Raw genomic sequence first — 15,038 nt, 5'->3', positions numbered from 1 at the left:
AAATTCCTAAATTTATATTAACTAAATTTTAAACAATTTCGTTTAAATTAACCAGGAAGTAGGCTGTAACGCTCAAAGTTTAAAAATTGAAGAAATTATGCGAAATATCGAAGTGCATTTAGTGGTGTTCTGCTTCTTACTTTTCAGCATAGACTGAAACAAAGGAGGAAAAAAACCGTTTTGTTCCATTCCGGCGTGGTATTATTTGTAATTGTAAACATTTCGAATCTGACTACGGGAACAGTCAGAAAAGTCTAAGTCTGGGCACTCGTTAAACGGAAAATCGTACATGCACTACCACCTACGATAGGTTTTATGGTTGTAAGCCTTCCTTCCTAGAATATCAAAGTACTCTGAGGGTCCACTATCAATTTATAACAGTCGCATCAGGGGTCTTGGTAGAAATTGCGTGAGAGAGCACGGAGAGGGAGGAAAAAAGAGAGGAACGGACGAAGAAGGCAAGAGAGCGAGATGGTTGTTGGGAGCGAGGAGGTTCGCAAGAAAATGCAATGGGGGACTGGTCCCCACTCCCTAAACCTTCCCCGCCATCCCACTCCACCATCTGCCATCCCCATTCCTCTCTAATTCCATATCCCCTCACCACCGCTCACCCTCCCCTCTCTGACACATTTTCCGGCTTAGCTAGGCTGGAATCTCGGGTGAGGTGGATGTTAGCGCGAAAATTTCCGTGGGGATGGATAAGGCATGATGTGGAAGCGTGTAGAGAAAAAAATATAAGAGTGTAGGTGGAAGAGCGAGCGAGGGGTGAGAGGCCTGTGGAGAGAGAGGAGAAGAGGACTTTCTGATGGGCGGGGCGAGACGTGGGGAGAATGGCCGGGGGTGAAGAGCGCGGCGTGAGAGAGGTGGAGGGAGGTTATATGGGAAGTGAGACTTCCTCAAATAGTGCCGGAATATAAGGAGATGGATACAATTACAAGGTAGGAGAGAGCCGACGGTGGATGAAAAATGAGTAATGGGAGCATGCAGATAAGTTATATTCGTACTCGGCAGCTCGAAGACAGAATTTTTTTTCATTAAAGACGGCTCACTTATCTATTTACAGATAAAAATTACATTAGTCGCCATCATTAAAGAAACGTTCATCCACATTCGTCACGCTAACACAATCCCCAACAATTATGCTGAAGAGGTTGAAATATTTGCTATTCAATGAAGATATTCAACTTGTCCTATATTTTTGCCTATCGAAATAAAAATTTGTCCATCTATCTCTTAATGTCAAAACGACATTCTTATGTTTCATGAGAGGCGGTAGACGTACAAAAAAGTGTTCAAATTTGAAAATCACTTCCTTATGTCATAAAACAATTCTTTTCAATGTGATTACCAACAGGCCTCCCAACTCGAGCTCAATATCATTCCACGAAAGTAAGCATCAATTCAAGGAGAAATCCAAAACATATTCATAAAATGGCAGTTGATTTAGTTTAAGGAATTAACGTTTCAAGAATGAAATTAAACTTTAAAATATAAAACTGAGGAAAAAAAGACTTAGTAGTTAACAGCATATCATATATGTAGATGCTCTAAAAATTGAACTGAGAAAAAATATCATTTGGGACTCCGGTTTCAAATATGGTTGGTGAAATACCGCTCACTTTTGTTATTTAACCTTTATTATACTATATTATTTAAATTTAATAACAGCCTTGCATTTACGAAAAACCTAATTTTTTATTGCTCTTAAGCGAACTCCATAGCCTAAGTTTAAATATGTTTAGACAAATTTCAGCATTAGCCATTCATCGCGAAGAAAATAAATGCATCACGGAGAGTTTTTTAAGGATCGAAATGTAATATAGGGTTAAAAATTAGCGGTTGAAATAAAATGGAACCATATCCAATATTTATGCATTATAATCTGTGATGAATATATTTCCTCACAAAGTTTATTTTGAGTAACTGAGACTTACGATAGCCGCAGAAAGAATTGCAAAGCTAACATTAGCTTTTTTTATAGTAGACACCGGTGATGATAGCAGTCTAAACAGCTAGCCTTCATAGTAAATATTCGTACGGTAAGTATAAAAACTGGGATTTCAAATTTTTTAAATGAGCCTTTAATTTCTTTTATAAAAAAGTGGAAAGACAAGGCCATGTGCAATAGTAATAAAGGCTGACATCCGATGCAAAAAAAGTTCAAGAGCTCGGAAATGACCGTCGCGAGAAGCAAAGAATGCGGAGGTTCAATAGCCTGGGGCTTGGTGGCACGAAGTGCGTTTGAGTGGAGAACGGTAGAGTTACGACGAAAAGGTGGTAAGAGAAGACGATAATATAAACAGCAAAGGAAAAAGTTCAGTAAGGAATAACAGGGAAAATCAGGGAGAAAAGGAAGAGAAACGTGAAGGGAATGGCAAATGATGATCATAGGGGATGCATAGGATCATGAGATGCATAGGGGTACAAAAAACTACAAAAAAAGTTTTGGAAATGTGAGGGAGGATTTTGAATATCATGAATAAATTAATTAGTGTATAGTAATCTTTTTTTAAGGTGAGCATTGCTCGGAAAACAACACGAGCATATTTGTATGGCTCGGCGTAATAGACAAACCTGATGCCCAGCATTAAAATAAAGTCTTATTCAACTCCAGAAATTTTATTTATCTCCTGTTTTCATCCAAAATTCTTATTATTTGCCTCCCCTTACATAGCCATACTAACGTATTCGCCGCAATTGCGGTCATCTATATACCATCGCCAATTAAAGGAAGGCATCCATCTTTCTTGCCTCCTTTGCATTTTGCCCAAGGACCCTCTTTCTTTCCCTCCCACGCTCATGAGTTAGTATGTTTTCCCTTCAGCCAATTTTGCCTTTTCTATCTCTCCTGACTCAAGGCCCAAAAATAAAACAAAAATGTTCAAATAGGTGTTGATTCGTGGCCATGTCACTTTCGCAAATCTTTGACAAATACCTTTGTAATTATGTATAATAAATAAATAAAATTTTATTTGAAAAATATAATTACAAATACGAGGGTGGACTAGAATATTTCCGACCTAAAAATGAAGATGGTAACACTCTAAAATGAATTTTAGGTAATATATTTGAATATGCGTCGAAGGGAACTCACCAAAATCTAAATACTCATAAAATCAACACTCACGGACAAGCAGGCATTACTCTACGCCAAACAATTTTATGTTATACCACACTCCTATCAAAATTTACTGGAAAAAATCCTCTTTAATAGCTCTCACGATGTTATTTTATATTTGTATCTAGAAAATATAGTCAGAAAATATATTCATATGCAGTCAAATATAGTCAGCAAAATTATTATTACTCAGATGGAGGAAGAGAGGTTGTTGAATAAAACTCGTTAAAAAACGATGAATTTGAAATATTTTATCACGTAATATTATATACGTATAGCATATTTTTTCGCGCATTAAAAAATATTGCATGCTTACTCGGGATTTGACTCATTAACCGTACCAAGCAGAAGGTTTAAATTTCTAAAATTAAGATAGGGTGATACATGCAGAGAATGAAATTTTCAATCAGATTTTAATACTCAAGAGTTTAACCACCTTCCGATATGATTTGGTCTTTTGAATCAAGGGACCGTTCCAATGAAAACGTTATAAATGCTACCAATGATTTTGGATAACTCTGGCATCAAATTAAATATTGAATGTAAGCCTTTTACAATCCTCTCTAACGTCTATTTAACCATCTCAAAAAAATCAATCATCATTTATAGTGTGCTAAAAATACCTACACCATCATTAAAATGTTAATAGTTTAACCAAAATGACAAACCACCTGTAAATTATGACACTTGAATTTGACTTGCTAAGACAACGATGCACATATAATCAAAAGATAAGGAAGCCTGCGTGACTGGTTTTAATAATCCGCAAAAAGAAATAAGGTGAAAGTAGATAACACACATCAAGTCGAGAATTATTACTCATCCCAAAGTATTGCAAAGAAATGAGTACAAAAGTAAAAATTGATTGATGGAATACAAGAGAGAGGATGACGCTAATGACGAAATCTGACGGGTAAAAAAATATCTTGCGAAGGAAATTGGATTTTCGTATTAATAACAAAAAGAATAAAAAATACGTAAATTTTTAACTTAAATTCATTATATGCCCGATAAGAAAGTCAGCATGGCTATCAACAGTTTGCGTCAAACGCTGTATGGCTCAATGAGCATAATGAGATAAAAATGCTTGAGATGAACCTCAGGGCGAAGTGACTTTTTTCGAAAAATAGAAGACTTTTTAGATTAAATTCAGTCGATGCGGGACATCAATGAATATTTTAAGGATTCAGAGAGAAGATAGCTTATCGGCTAATGCGGGTGAGGAATCCTTAATGACGATCGACTTCCATCGCACGTGTACTCACTTTCTGCATGCTCTGCCACCGGTAAAATTCAGTTTCCCCAAGCGACTCTTCGAAATTTCATAGTTACCGAGGCCTATATGCAAGGGATCAACATTAATTCCCATGTTATTTCTACAACCGTATTATGCTGCTTGAAAGCTTATGAGTAAAAGAACGAAAAGCCATTAGCCAAGAATAATGAACACTATAGGTGAATTAGAGAGTTTAAAGTTACTATAGCTAGGACGAAACTAGAAAATATTGATAAAATACATTTCATATTATTTTATATTATAATATGAAATAATGCAATGCTACATATTAACTAATGAAATAATAGATCAAATACCTTAAAAATCATAATACAGCGTATTTCCTATGGTTAAAGTGCTATCGGAAAGCGTAAAGGTAAGCGTACTCCTGAGCATAGGTATTTCGAAAATATTTTCTAAATATAAACATGTCATGGCTATATCCGACGATATTTATTATATATTTAATATGCTTGTATTTGAAAAAGGGCTTCTTTGATTTAAGGGACTTGATAAGGTACTGTTGGACCGAAAAGGTGAATCAATAGCAGAGAATCGATCAACATTTTAATTCTCACAGAGCGAATGTGAAAAAATTTTAATTTTAAGTAATAAAACATGGTAAAGGTCCTTTAGATTAATGCATTAACATCCAGAATCATTTCTTCTTTCATATAAGGTGAAATGTAAAATGGATCTATATACGTTCGATTGCCATTAGAATCAGAGTTACCCCTCTTTTACGAAATCGATATGGTAATGGTTATTTTTTATATGATAGAAATAAATGATTGTTTATTTCTAAATAAGTGATTTTTTAGAAAAAAATATATCAATTTTTAATATACACATGTTCATAATTGAAACATTCAGTTCCAAAAATATCAACTGCATCTATCGTTAAAAATCTATATAAGGCATCATAAAACAAATATCAGCGAAAAGCATAATTTTTTACTGATGAATAAGCTGCGAGGAAACAGAATATAGACTCCTCTAGGCCACCACAAAATTCATCCACAATGAAGGTGCAAAGAACTCACATTAATGCTATGTTCTTGAACTACTCAAGGCTATCAATATTACGGTGAGTTTTCTAATATACGATTGAAAATGTCAAGTTAATGTTAATTATTATTCATACTTTGAGTGACATTTAATTAATCCGCAAAGTACTTAAAGAAATAAAATTAATTCAATATAATAAGGGAAATGATATTCAAACGAAAAATTTCTTATTTTACAAAACCTATATATATATATATATATATATATATATATATATATATATATATATATATATATATATATATAATATTATATATATATATATAGTAATTTTTTTCCAAGCAAAAATGATATGCCGTAAACATCGCCATGAAAGATGATCGCATTGGGATTCGATGAAGCAAACAGATGAGTGAAATTGGGCAAGCTCTGCCTCAACTGCACAAAACACAAGCATCTTAAGATGTAAGCATCCAACATCAAGGAACTCCTTACTCATGGAAGCTATAAACCGGGATCGGGACTACGAGATTGAGCAATAAACGATCTTATTAGACGGATCTCATATTTGCTCACTGAAACGACTCAGGGCTTAAGACGTCCGCGTCCCACCCTCATTTCCCCGCCCGTACGGCGTGGAATCATTCATTCTCGGCCGCCAAGGAAGAATATTTGGAAAGGACAGTGCTCTCGCTTCTTAGGACAGGAAGGGCCAGGCCATGCGTGCGGGGACCGAGAGATGGGAAAACTTAGAACGCGGCAAAAGTGAGGAGGGAGAAAGTTGCGATGCGGACACGCGAAGGGAAAGAGATGAGGATCCGAGGAGGGGAAAGAGAGAGAGAAGGGGAGAAACAGAAAGACAGGGAAGAGATGAGGCTAATGAAGCGTATAATTGAATCCGGCCGGAATGGGAGTTGGGGAATTCTTAGAGGAAGTGGAGGGAGGGAATGCGTGTGCGTGTGTGTGTGTGTGCGTGACTGTTTTGGAGGAATGGAAGGGGTGACTCTCAGTGCGGAAAGGAGGAGCTTGGTTGGAGGAATTCATCCTGCAGGGGATGGAAACACGGGGTCGAGGGGCCGAGGGAAAGAGGAGGGGGGGCTACAAATTGGGTTGGATGCAGAAGGGAAATTGGGGTGGCATGGTGGGCGGGGATGTGGCCTCCCTGGCGAAAATAAAAGTAGTGCGAGGAGGGGGAAAAGTACCCTTTACGAAAGAACTAAATTTCGTCTGCCGCAACGCTATTTCATGTATCTTTTACATACATACATCTTTATATAAATTACGTTTCCGTCCGCGGAGCCCTAACCAATGAGTCTCTTCGCGGTTTGGCGCGCAATAGAATGGAAGGCGCTGACATGAAACGTGCGCGCGAGATTCACCATAACTATAGTATCGTACGTCGATGATTTTTTGCATTTAAGACCTTCAATTATAATCACTTCAGAATATGCAAATGAATTAAATGTAATACTTGCATTCGATTTCTCAAAATAAAGCCACATTAGGGCAAGTAATAACGATAAAACTGTTAATCACTATTTTTCTCTAATTGTAGCAATTATTAGTGAAGGTGACCGAATCCTAAGGCTGATAGCACCTTTAGAAATTGGAGGGTAATTAGGTAGAGCAAGAATTCCGGAAAATAGGGAATGGATTGGCAGAAACTCTAGTCACCATAAGGACTAAACGAAAGGCTCCAGGGAGTCCAAGGTTTAAGGCCTCTTCTGACAGACATTGTATTTCACTTGAAGTGCTCTCGACATATAGCTCGGGAACCACCGATAAATTCTGCCAACGCTGGAGTTGGAACCCAGGCCTTCGGAATCAGTAAAATATTCACCCGGCCAGCATGATCCCCTGACGAACATTTCAATAAAACATTTTCATAATTTATTTTATTTCCAATAGAGAATTATCCAAGAACCCTATAAATTCACGGATTGGTAATACATTTCGTAAATTAAAAAAACAAAACCAATGCAATATATTCATTTCTTTTAAAAATTAGTTTTAATTCTATGAAATATTAGATGATATAATATGATGAAGAAATAGATAGGCCCTAAGACACACTTATATCTTCAGGCTTCTACACTTTGCCATAGTGAAAATTTACCAGAAACGTGGACCGGCATAATTGAACTAATATGGGCAATGGTATTTGTAAAAAATTAGTGAATTTACGGGCTACTAAAAATATATATATGCTAAATACGGTAAGGTGTGAGGAAAGGAAAAAAGGCTCCGTTAATTTATCAGTAAAAGTATAAGTAAATGATAGCCCCTTTCCTCGTCAGGAAAGTGCGTCCATAAAAGTAATAACCATACTCAAAACTCCGCTACGAAATACCTACACGCCAAACTAAAATCCAAATAACCAGCAACCTGAGGTAAATACTATTGTTCCTAGCTTTCCCTCTTAAAAAATTGACGTATGGCGTCATTCCGGAAACTGGAAAATTTAGCAAATCCCAGGAAAAGGCAATTGCGGAACGATTCAGAAAGTGAAAGCAAGATCACGGCTCCCTCAATTAGTTTCCAATGAAAGCGGTCACCGCAGCGAGCTCCCTCTCGACGCTTGGACCAAGCGGGTGGGGAGGGTCGGGGGGGATAAGGGATGAACGGGAAATTTTCGATTTTCGCTCAACACGCAACAAAGGCAATCCAAGGAATTCCTAGACTATAGGGAAGTAATGAAAAAGAAGCAAAAGCGAGACTAATTGGCGAGTAGAACTTTCCAAATTGGAAAAACCAGTCAGTTCCAGGAATATGAGAAAGATCCTAAAGGAAAGAAAGAAAGTTACTGCTTGATTGCGGAAAGTATAAATTTAGACCCTGGTGAAAATAATTGAAATTAAAATAAAAGATTTATAGAATGTTCGGATTAATAGAACATTTCACAATTAATTACTATTCTATTTCTTCATGAGCAAACTCTAGTGTTGGTTAGATATCCTTGTTAAAAATTTATGGTTGGATATGCATAGGCTGTTTAATTATATTACCAGATATTACCTCTACAAATGTTACTCGATTCTTCGGAGTTTTGGTTTAGAAGTCAGGAATACATTCCGTTTTCGAAATTTGCGCATTCGAAAACGTATTCCCCACTATTCATGTTTATTCCAAAATGTAGATTATATTTAAAATTACGGTTAAATGCAAAATATTTGAGACTTTAGGGGACTTTAGGGACTTCATGGTATTCAGGAATAGGCTAAAAATCGTTTGGCTGCATTTGGCCAAGAGAGCGCGCATCGAAAGATGGCGTTTCTATAGTCTTAAAAACTCCCCGTGAGAATAAGGCACCAGTTAAAAGAGATACAGGTATTAAGACGATGATGTTTTAAATAGAGAAAAATTCGTAACTGGTCTTCTATGAAGTCAATTACAAAACTGTATTCCTCTAAGAATGAATGCACGTTCATCTCCTTTTGGTCATGAAAGAATTTATTTTTAAAATTTTAATTGATTTAAAGCATGAGAAACATACTCTTCTAAAGTCATACAACATTACTTGAATTCACGACAGTTTTAAAAAAGTTACCGCATGAATTTAGTCATTATTTCAGCCATAAACAAACCTCACAATCAATGCCAGAGAACAAAAGGGTTCTTTACTCCTTGCCTCCTTAAGAAACTCGAAATTTCTTCCCAGCTCAATTTTACACCAACAAAATTCAAATAAGCAAACGGAGTATTACCTGTTTATACATAATACCTAGGATCCAACCAACATTTCGAATTACGTCAGGCAATTGAAAATGCACGTATGACCTAAATCCACCCCAATTGCGCGTCCTCACGCTTTTGACGACGTGATGAGAAACTTTAAATGCGCAGTGAAAACTCCCCCATATTCCCTTTAAGAGCAAGGTGGTTTATCTACCGGTTCTTTTTCCGTTGCAGCGCACAGGCGACGGTTTGAACTGATTCCAAGCCGCAGCTTCGCGGAATTCAGCGACGAAATGCCTTCAAAACGAGTCCGCTCGGAGGAGAAGGTGTTTGCGCACACTTCTGCGATTGAGTATGTGCAAGGTGCGGAGGCAGATACACGGGAAGGTGGGAATAGATATGCGACCAGTGCGCGGGAGGGAAAGAGAGAGCGCGGCACAGGTGAGGGAGATTTAGAAAAAGGTTGTCGAAAAGTGACTCGCGTGAGGTGGTCGTAAGAGGAGCCAAGCCATACAAGTAGTGAAGGCGAAATCTCGATTGCTCTATTCAACTAGACATAAGGATGAAAATAGTTAAACCCCGATCGACCTTAAGAAGGTCTTATAAAAAATCTCAACTTCCTTCTCTCTCTCTTACCCAAAATTTTGCTTAAGAAACGGAGTGAGTGGTAGGTACTGTCCGTTCCTCCGATTGTAATATCAGGGAAAATCCTTCCAATATATCCAGAAAATTAAATTCCTGGACAAGGGATGTCAAAGATTTTCACTACTTTATTTAAATGGCTGGTTTATTCATTATGCACCAGACATTTTCCTTCATTTAAACAGTGCCTAAAGCTTAAATTCCCAATTTGCGATAAAACCAAAAATATATCAATATCCCAAATTTCCAAAACCACAACAAAAATCCTCACTATGAATTCCTGAACACTAATATCTTTAAATTAGAATTATAGCTCTACAATAAAAATGACGCTAGCATTTTATGAAGATTAAGTATAGTAAAATTAATGAGTTCCCAAAGAAGTTAGAAAGATATGTTATACATTACATAAAGATGGTATAAATAATAACATCAGCTGCAGCAGTGTATATTTTTGGACAGTATTTTAGCGGTAAATGGAATTGCGGTGAATTAATTAAAAGAATTAACAAGAAGAAGATGATTAAAGACAGGTGCAATTAGTAAATCTGTGAAGAAAAGATAAGTAGAGACTTTATTGTGGAGCGTAGTGCTTATATATAGGAATCTTGGTCTTTGAAGCAAGAGATTGAGTGCAGATTGGAGACTACTTTTGTGATCTGAGTTGAGAGAATCAACGAGAACGCAAGTTCAACAGAGGAAAATAAAAACGCAAAAGTTGTAAATACGATGAGAGAAGAGGTGATGTTGCAGGGGGAATCCGAAAAGCAGACATAGTGGGCGGAGTAAATGTTGAAAGGTAGAGGTATATTAAACTCCGTGATAGTAGGTAGAGGATATTGGGCAATTCACATCAAGGAAGGATAAGAGAAGGCTTTTTGTAAATCAGGAAGGAAGATATAAAGGAACAAATAACATCGAACATAGAAAGAGAAATTTCCCACCATACTTAAAAAAAATACATTGGTAACAGACCGTTCAAAACCAACCTTTAAAATAGGTAGAATACCTTGAGCAATCGACGGTTGTCTTATTTTAAAGCTGGATGGGTTCCTATGGATATATGCAGGGCACACAAGAGGAGTTATTCTTAAAACGTACAAGTAGTATTTGGGGACCGTCCAAATCCTACTCCCAACGGGGGAATAGCATGATTGAATGGCATATTAATAATTCCTCATGGTGTTTTTCATATTTGTAGAACGGTTCATTTTATTTCCTTTCTTAAAACATATGTCGTAGTCTCTAAAAGTAAGAGAGTTTCTACAGTCAACGACAGCCTTCCAACAAATTGTCACACATCGTATGTAAATGTCTTACCGTTTCCACTAAACAATAATGCGATCATGCGAAAAATCTATTCTTTGGTAAATAATTAATTTTAAAATATATGATTTTTATTATTTGTCAATACAGAATATTTTTCCTGCTAAGCTTAGAATTTTTAGAACAGAAAGTTCTTCCCCCAGTGGTGTTCCAACTTATACCCTCTGGACACTGGTATCAAAAATTGGTGCCATTGAGTTATCGTCATCCATCAATGACACAAAAATCCTTTATATTCAAAAATTACCTCGTATTTTTGATGAAATTTAGTTAATGCTTTACAATACATTTGATTGAAGCCTATAGATGCATGCAAAAAACTAGAGAAGGGGGTATTGATACGTTATTTTTTAATTCCATTTTCACAAAGCAAGAATTTCCTAGCTAGTTCCGTATTCCCAAAACTCTACAACAAAAAATACTCCAAAGGAACGATTTAGAGATCAAATTTTTCGAGAGTTAAGGGAGAAAGATCAACATTACCTGAAGCTACGCGTGACGAAAGCACAAAATTTGGTAACTTTACGTATGACGCATAATATTCCAGACACCTAGCTAGAAACACTACAATTCGAAGTCAATTAAAATGGATGCTGATAGAAACATCGTAATTAAACTTTACCAGGAAGCACATAGTAGGATACATGGACGTATTTTGACTTTAAGTATAACCTGCCCTTAACCACAGAAGACTCAAGTCGGATGTGTATTTTGGAAATTCCCAACAGCACTGCCGGCCCCGTTGGCGGCGGGGTGCCATCCTCGCCTGCCAACTCAGAGGTCGCGGGTTTCATACCCGGTGGATTTTCCTCAACCAAGGGCTTGGGTGTATATAGTTGTCATCGATATCGTGTGTAAAGGTTAGGTGGAAGAAAGGACTTTTAGTTTCAATTTCGCACAATTAAGTCGATAAGAAAAATAAATAAATAAATACAATGCTAGAGGAATACTGTTAAGGCCATGAGTGGATTACTGTACTTTTCTGTATTGAAGAATTCAAAATGTATCCAAAAAGCTACATCTGAATTGTTTCAAAATTGAAAATTTCAAAAATAATTTCTATTGGATGATTTTTATTGCTTAATGAGGAAAACAATTACAAAAATAGGCATATAATTGGCAATTCGAACATAAGAAATAAGGTTCCGAACGTCGCAATGCATAATGCGAATATTCGATAAGGGTACCTTTGGTAAATCCATTCCTTAAGGTAGAAATAACGATCCATAAGAGCCTAAAATCGTAGAACTCGCTGCTCTTTGATAAATAACACACCTGCTTGCCAATATCCATCGATTTATTTGCTTCGGCACTCGAATAAAAACTGCCTGAATGTACTTTTACCAGAGCCCCAATGATCTCATTTCTGAGAGCTCACTTGATACAAGGGAACTACAGTTTCTGTTATCCGCTCTATAAAGTCTTATAATAGTTTTCCAACGATAACATAATAAATTGTTTCGTTCATCAGCATGAAAAGCGTCATCAAATCCACGCATCGAAAATACAGTGGCAGAAATTTCTGGTTCAATCTTGGAAAGGTCATTGAAATTGCTACTTTTCCCATTAAATTAAGGTACACCGGTTCTGGAATAACATGCAAATGGATTGACTTATAAGGAAATATGGCTAATATTTTATACCAATCCATTTAAGTGTGGCTCTGTATCATATATTTACACATTTTTAATTCGCTACTAGGATTCCTATCTCCACTTACGTTTAATTAAAAGAGCAAATAATAATAATGCAGCGGTCCGATTATAGGTCAAAAACGTATGGAAATCGGTATTTTATTTGCTGGGTTGATTGACAATTTGTCCTGACATTATTGGTACCCTGATTTTATTCTTGCATTTATATGTCGGGAATTAACATACAAAATTAGAAAGACCCCACTTGCCTATTCAAGCCCATTTTGCACTATCAAGAGATTTTAGTCATTTATATAGGTGAGTCTACCATTGAATTAGGTTTTGGATAGACACGGACCAAACACCGCTATACGTCTTAACTTCTCCCTCAGCACATAAAACTACCCTAATATAGGTATACGCAATACGCATACTTTCTAATATCTTTTTTTCTACCAACAATTCTATCCTAATCATACCTAACGTCTTTAAAGTTCACTCACTATCACAATCTTAAATATTTCATACTTAATCTTAATAATTTTTCCAATCTCTTTTGAATTTTTCCCAACAATCTCACCACCTAGCCTAACACTGCTTCGATTGTTTTCCTTTCCGTCCATTTTACCCCTTCCATCTGTTTCTCTTCTTCCATCTCTTTCTCCAACGATCATGCTTACTCGCCATAGAAGTGAATTTTCATTTCATTCATCTGATTTAAACCACTGTCCAACCCCACCTTCCATTTACTATTCACCCCTTAAAAGTAAGATACATAAAGGTTGCGAATAAGTCGCCTATTCCTTCCATTTGATACTGTTTTCTAAAAAAGTAGATCTTACATTAGTTAATTCGTAATTTATTCGAAACCTACATTAATTAACTCTACTAAATTACTTCCATCAAACGCCTTCTCGAAATCTACTAAAACAAACAAATACACCCTGATTGTTTTCTATGTTGCTCTATTAGTGAGCTCATTACTGCTATGGCTTATCAGTGTCTCTTCTCTTCCTGAACACATATTGATCAACCCCTAAATCAACACTTTCCCTCCTTTGCATCATCTTAGTAATGATCCTAAGTATCGCTTTAGCTGCGTGCAAAATCAAGCATATTGTTACATAGTTCTCATATATTGCCGTCTTTCCCTTTTTAATGAAAACTTACACGGATCTGACAAATCTCCTTTTATTATTGAACTAATATAAATAATAAGTAAATTAATGGACAATCCCATCAAAATTCTTCCCCCCGCGTTTTCCTAAACCCTAATTTTTTCGTAGGAAAGTTATCATCATGGCTTTATTTAATTTAGATTCCCTCAATACCCTTTCTATCTAATTAATCAAGTATGTCTGGGCCTAAAATAGCGCCATCGACGCAATATTATATTCATATGTTTATACTGGCTGATGCCTTTTCAATACAGATCCTATGTGTAATATTTCCATCATTCATGGATCCTTCCAGATTCATTTCATAATTTTCCCAAAGGATATTTTATTCTGGGCACAAACTTTCCCTCCGACTTTCCCGACAGTAGCTTCACCTTCCTTCAGAGCGCACCAATTTCATTCTCCTTTCATAAACTTTCCAAATTTCAGCACACATCTCCCACCACGCTTGTTTTGCGGTATTAGCTCCCTTTGTGCCTTTCGTTAAGAGTCGGCTAAGCACGACGCCAGGTTACGTTTTCTACCCTTCACTCTCCCTAATGGCGCAGATGACCTTAACTCTCAGGCGCGTCCCCTATATACTACTACTAAAACAGACTCGGCGCGGATTACCTTTCGTCTGGCTCCTACCCTCCTACATATCTGAAATAGGTTACCCTATAAGAGCCAAATATCATTGCTACTTCCAGACCAGCTGTAGGAGTCATCAGAACGTACAAGTTTTTCCACCACGTCGAGGCTGTAGTCCGTAAGGGAAAGAAAAGAGTAGTACCTAACCTGAAAAGTATTTTTTTTAATTAAGTGAAACTATGGCACTAAATCATAAGGGCGATGAATTCTCGGCAGATAAATGTGCCATATGAGCATTGATCGCAAATATGGGAGAAAATGAGTTAATATAAATATTTTTCCCATTCCAAAAATGGAATAACTTATAATTGCGGGAAAATTTGCATTGGGATAGTTGTACTTTATAAGCTTATTTCATTATATATATATTTATTTAGAGAGCCTATTGGATAGAGTAGGCTCTACACGGAGAGAGAGAGACTGACACCCGATACATCTCTAGACCTGACGTTACACGATGCTCACCATACATTATATTGAACACTTATTCAATTTAGTCTAACATGCTTATTTTCTTCCGCTTTCTACCTTGATTACCTAACATTTCCCTG

This window comes from Hetaerina americana, unplaced genomic scaffold (assembly GCF_022747635.1).
Source record: "Hetaerina americana unplaced genomic scaffold, ioHetAmer1.1.p SCAF_4, whole genome shotgun sequence".
NCBI lineage: Eukaryota > Metazoa > Arthropoda > Insecta > Odonata > Calopterygidae > Hetaerina > Hetaerina americana.
Note: the sequence above shows the minus strand (reverse complement) of the source record.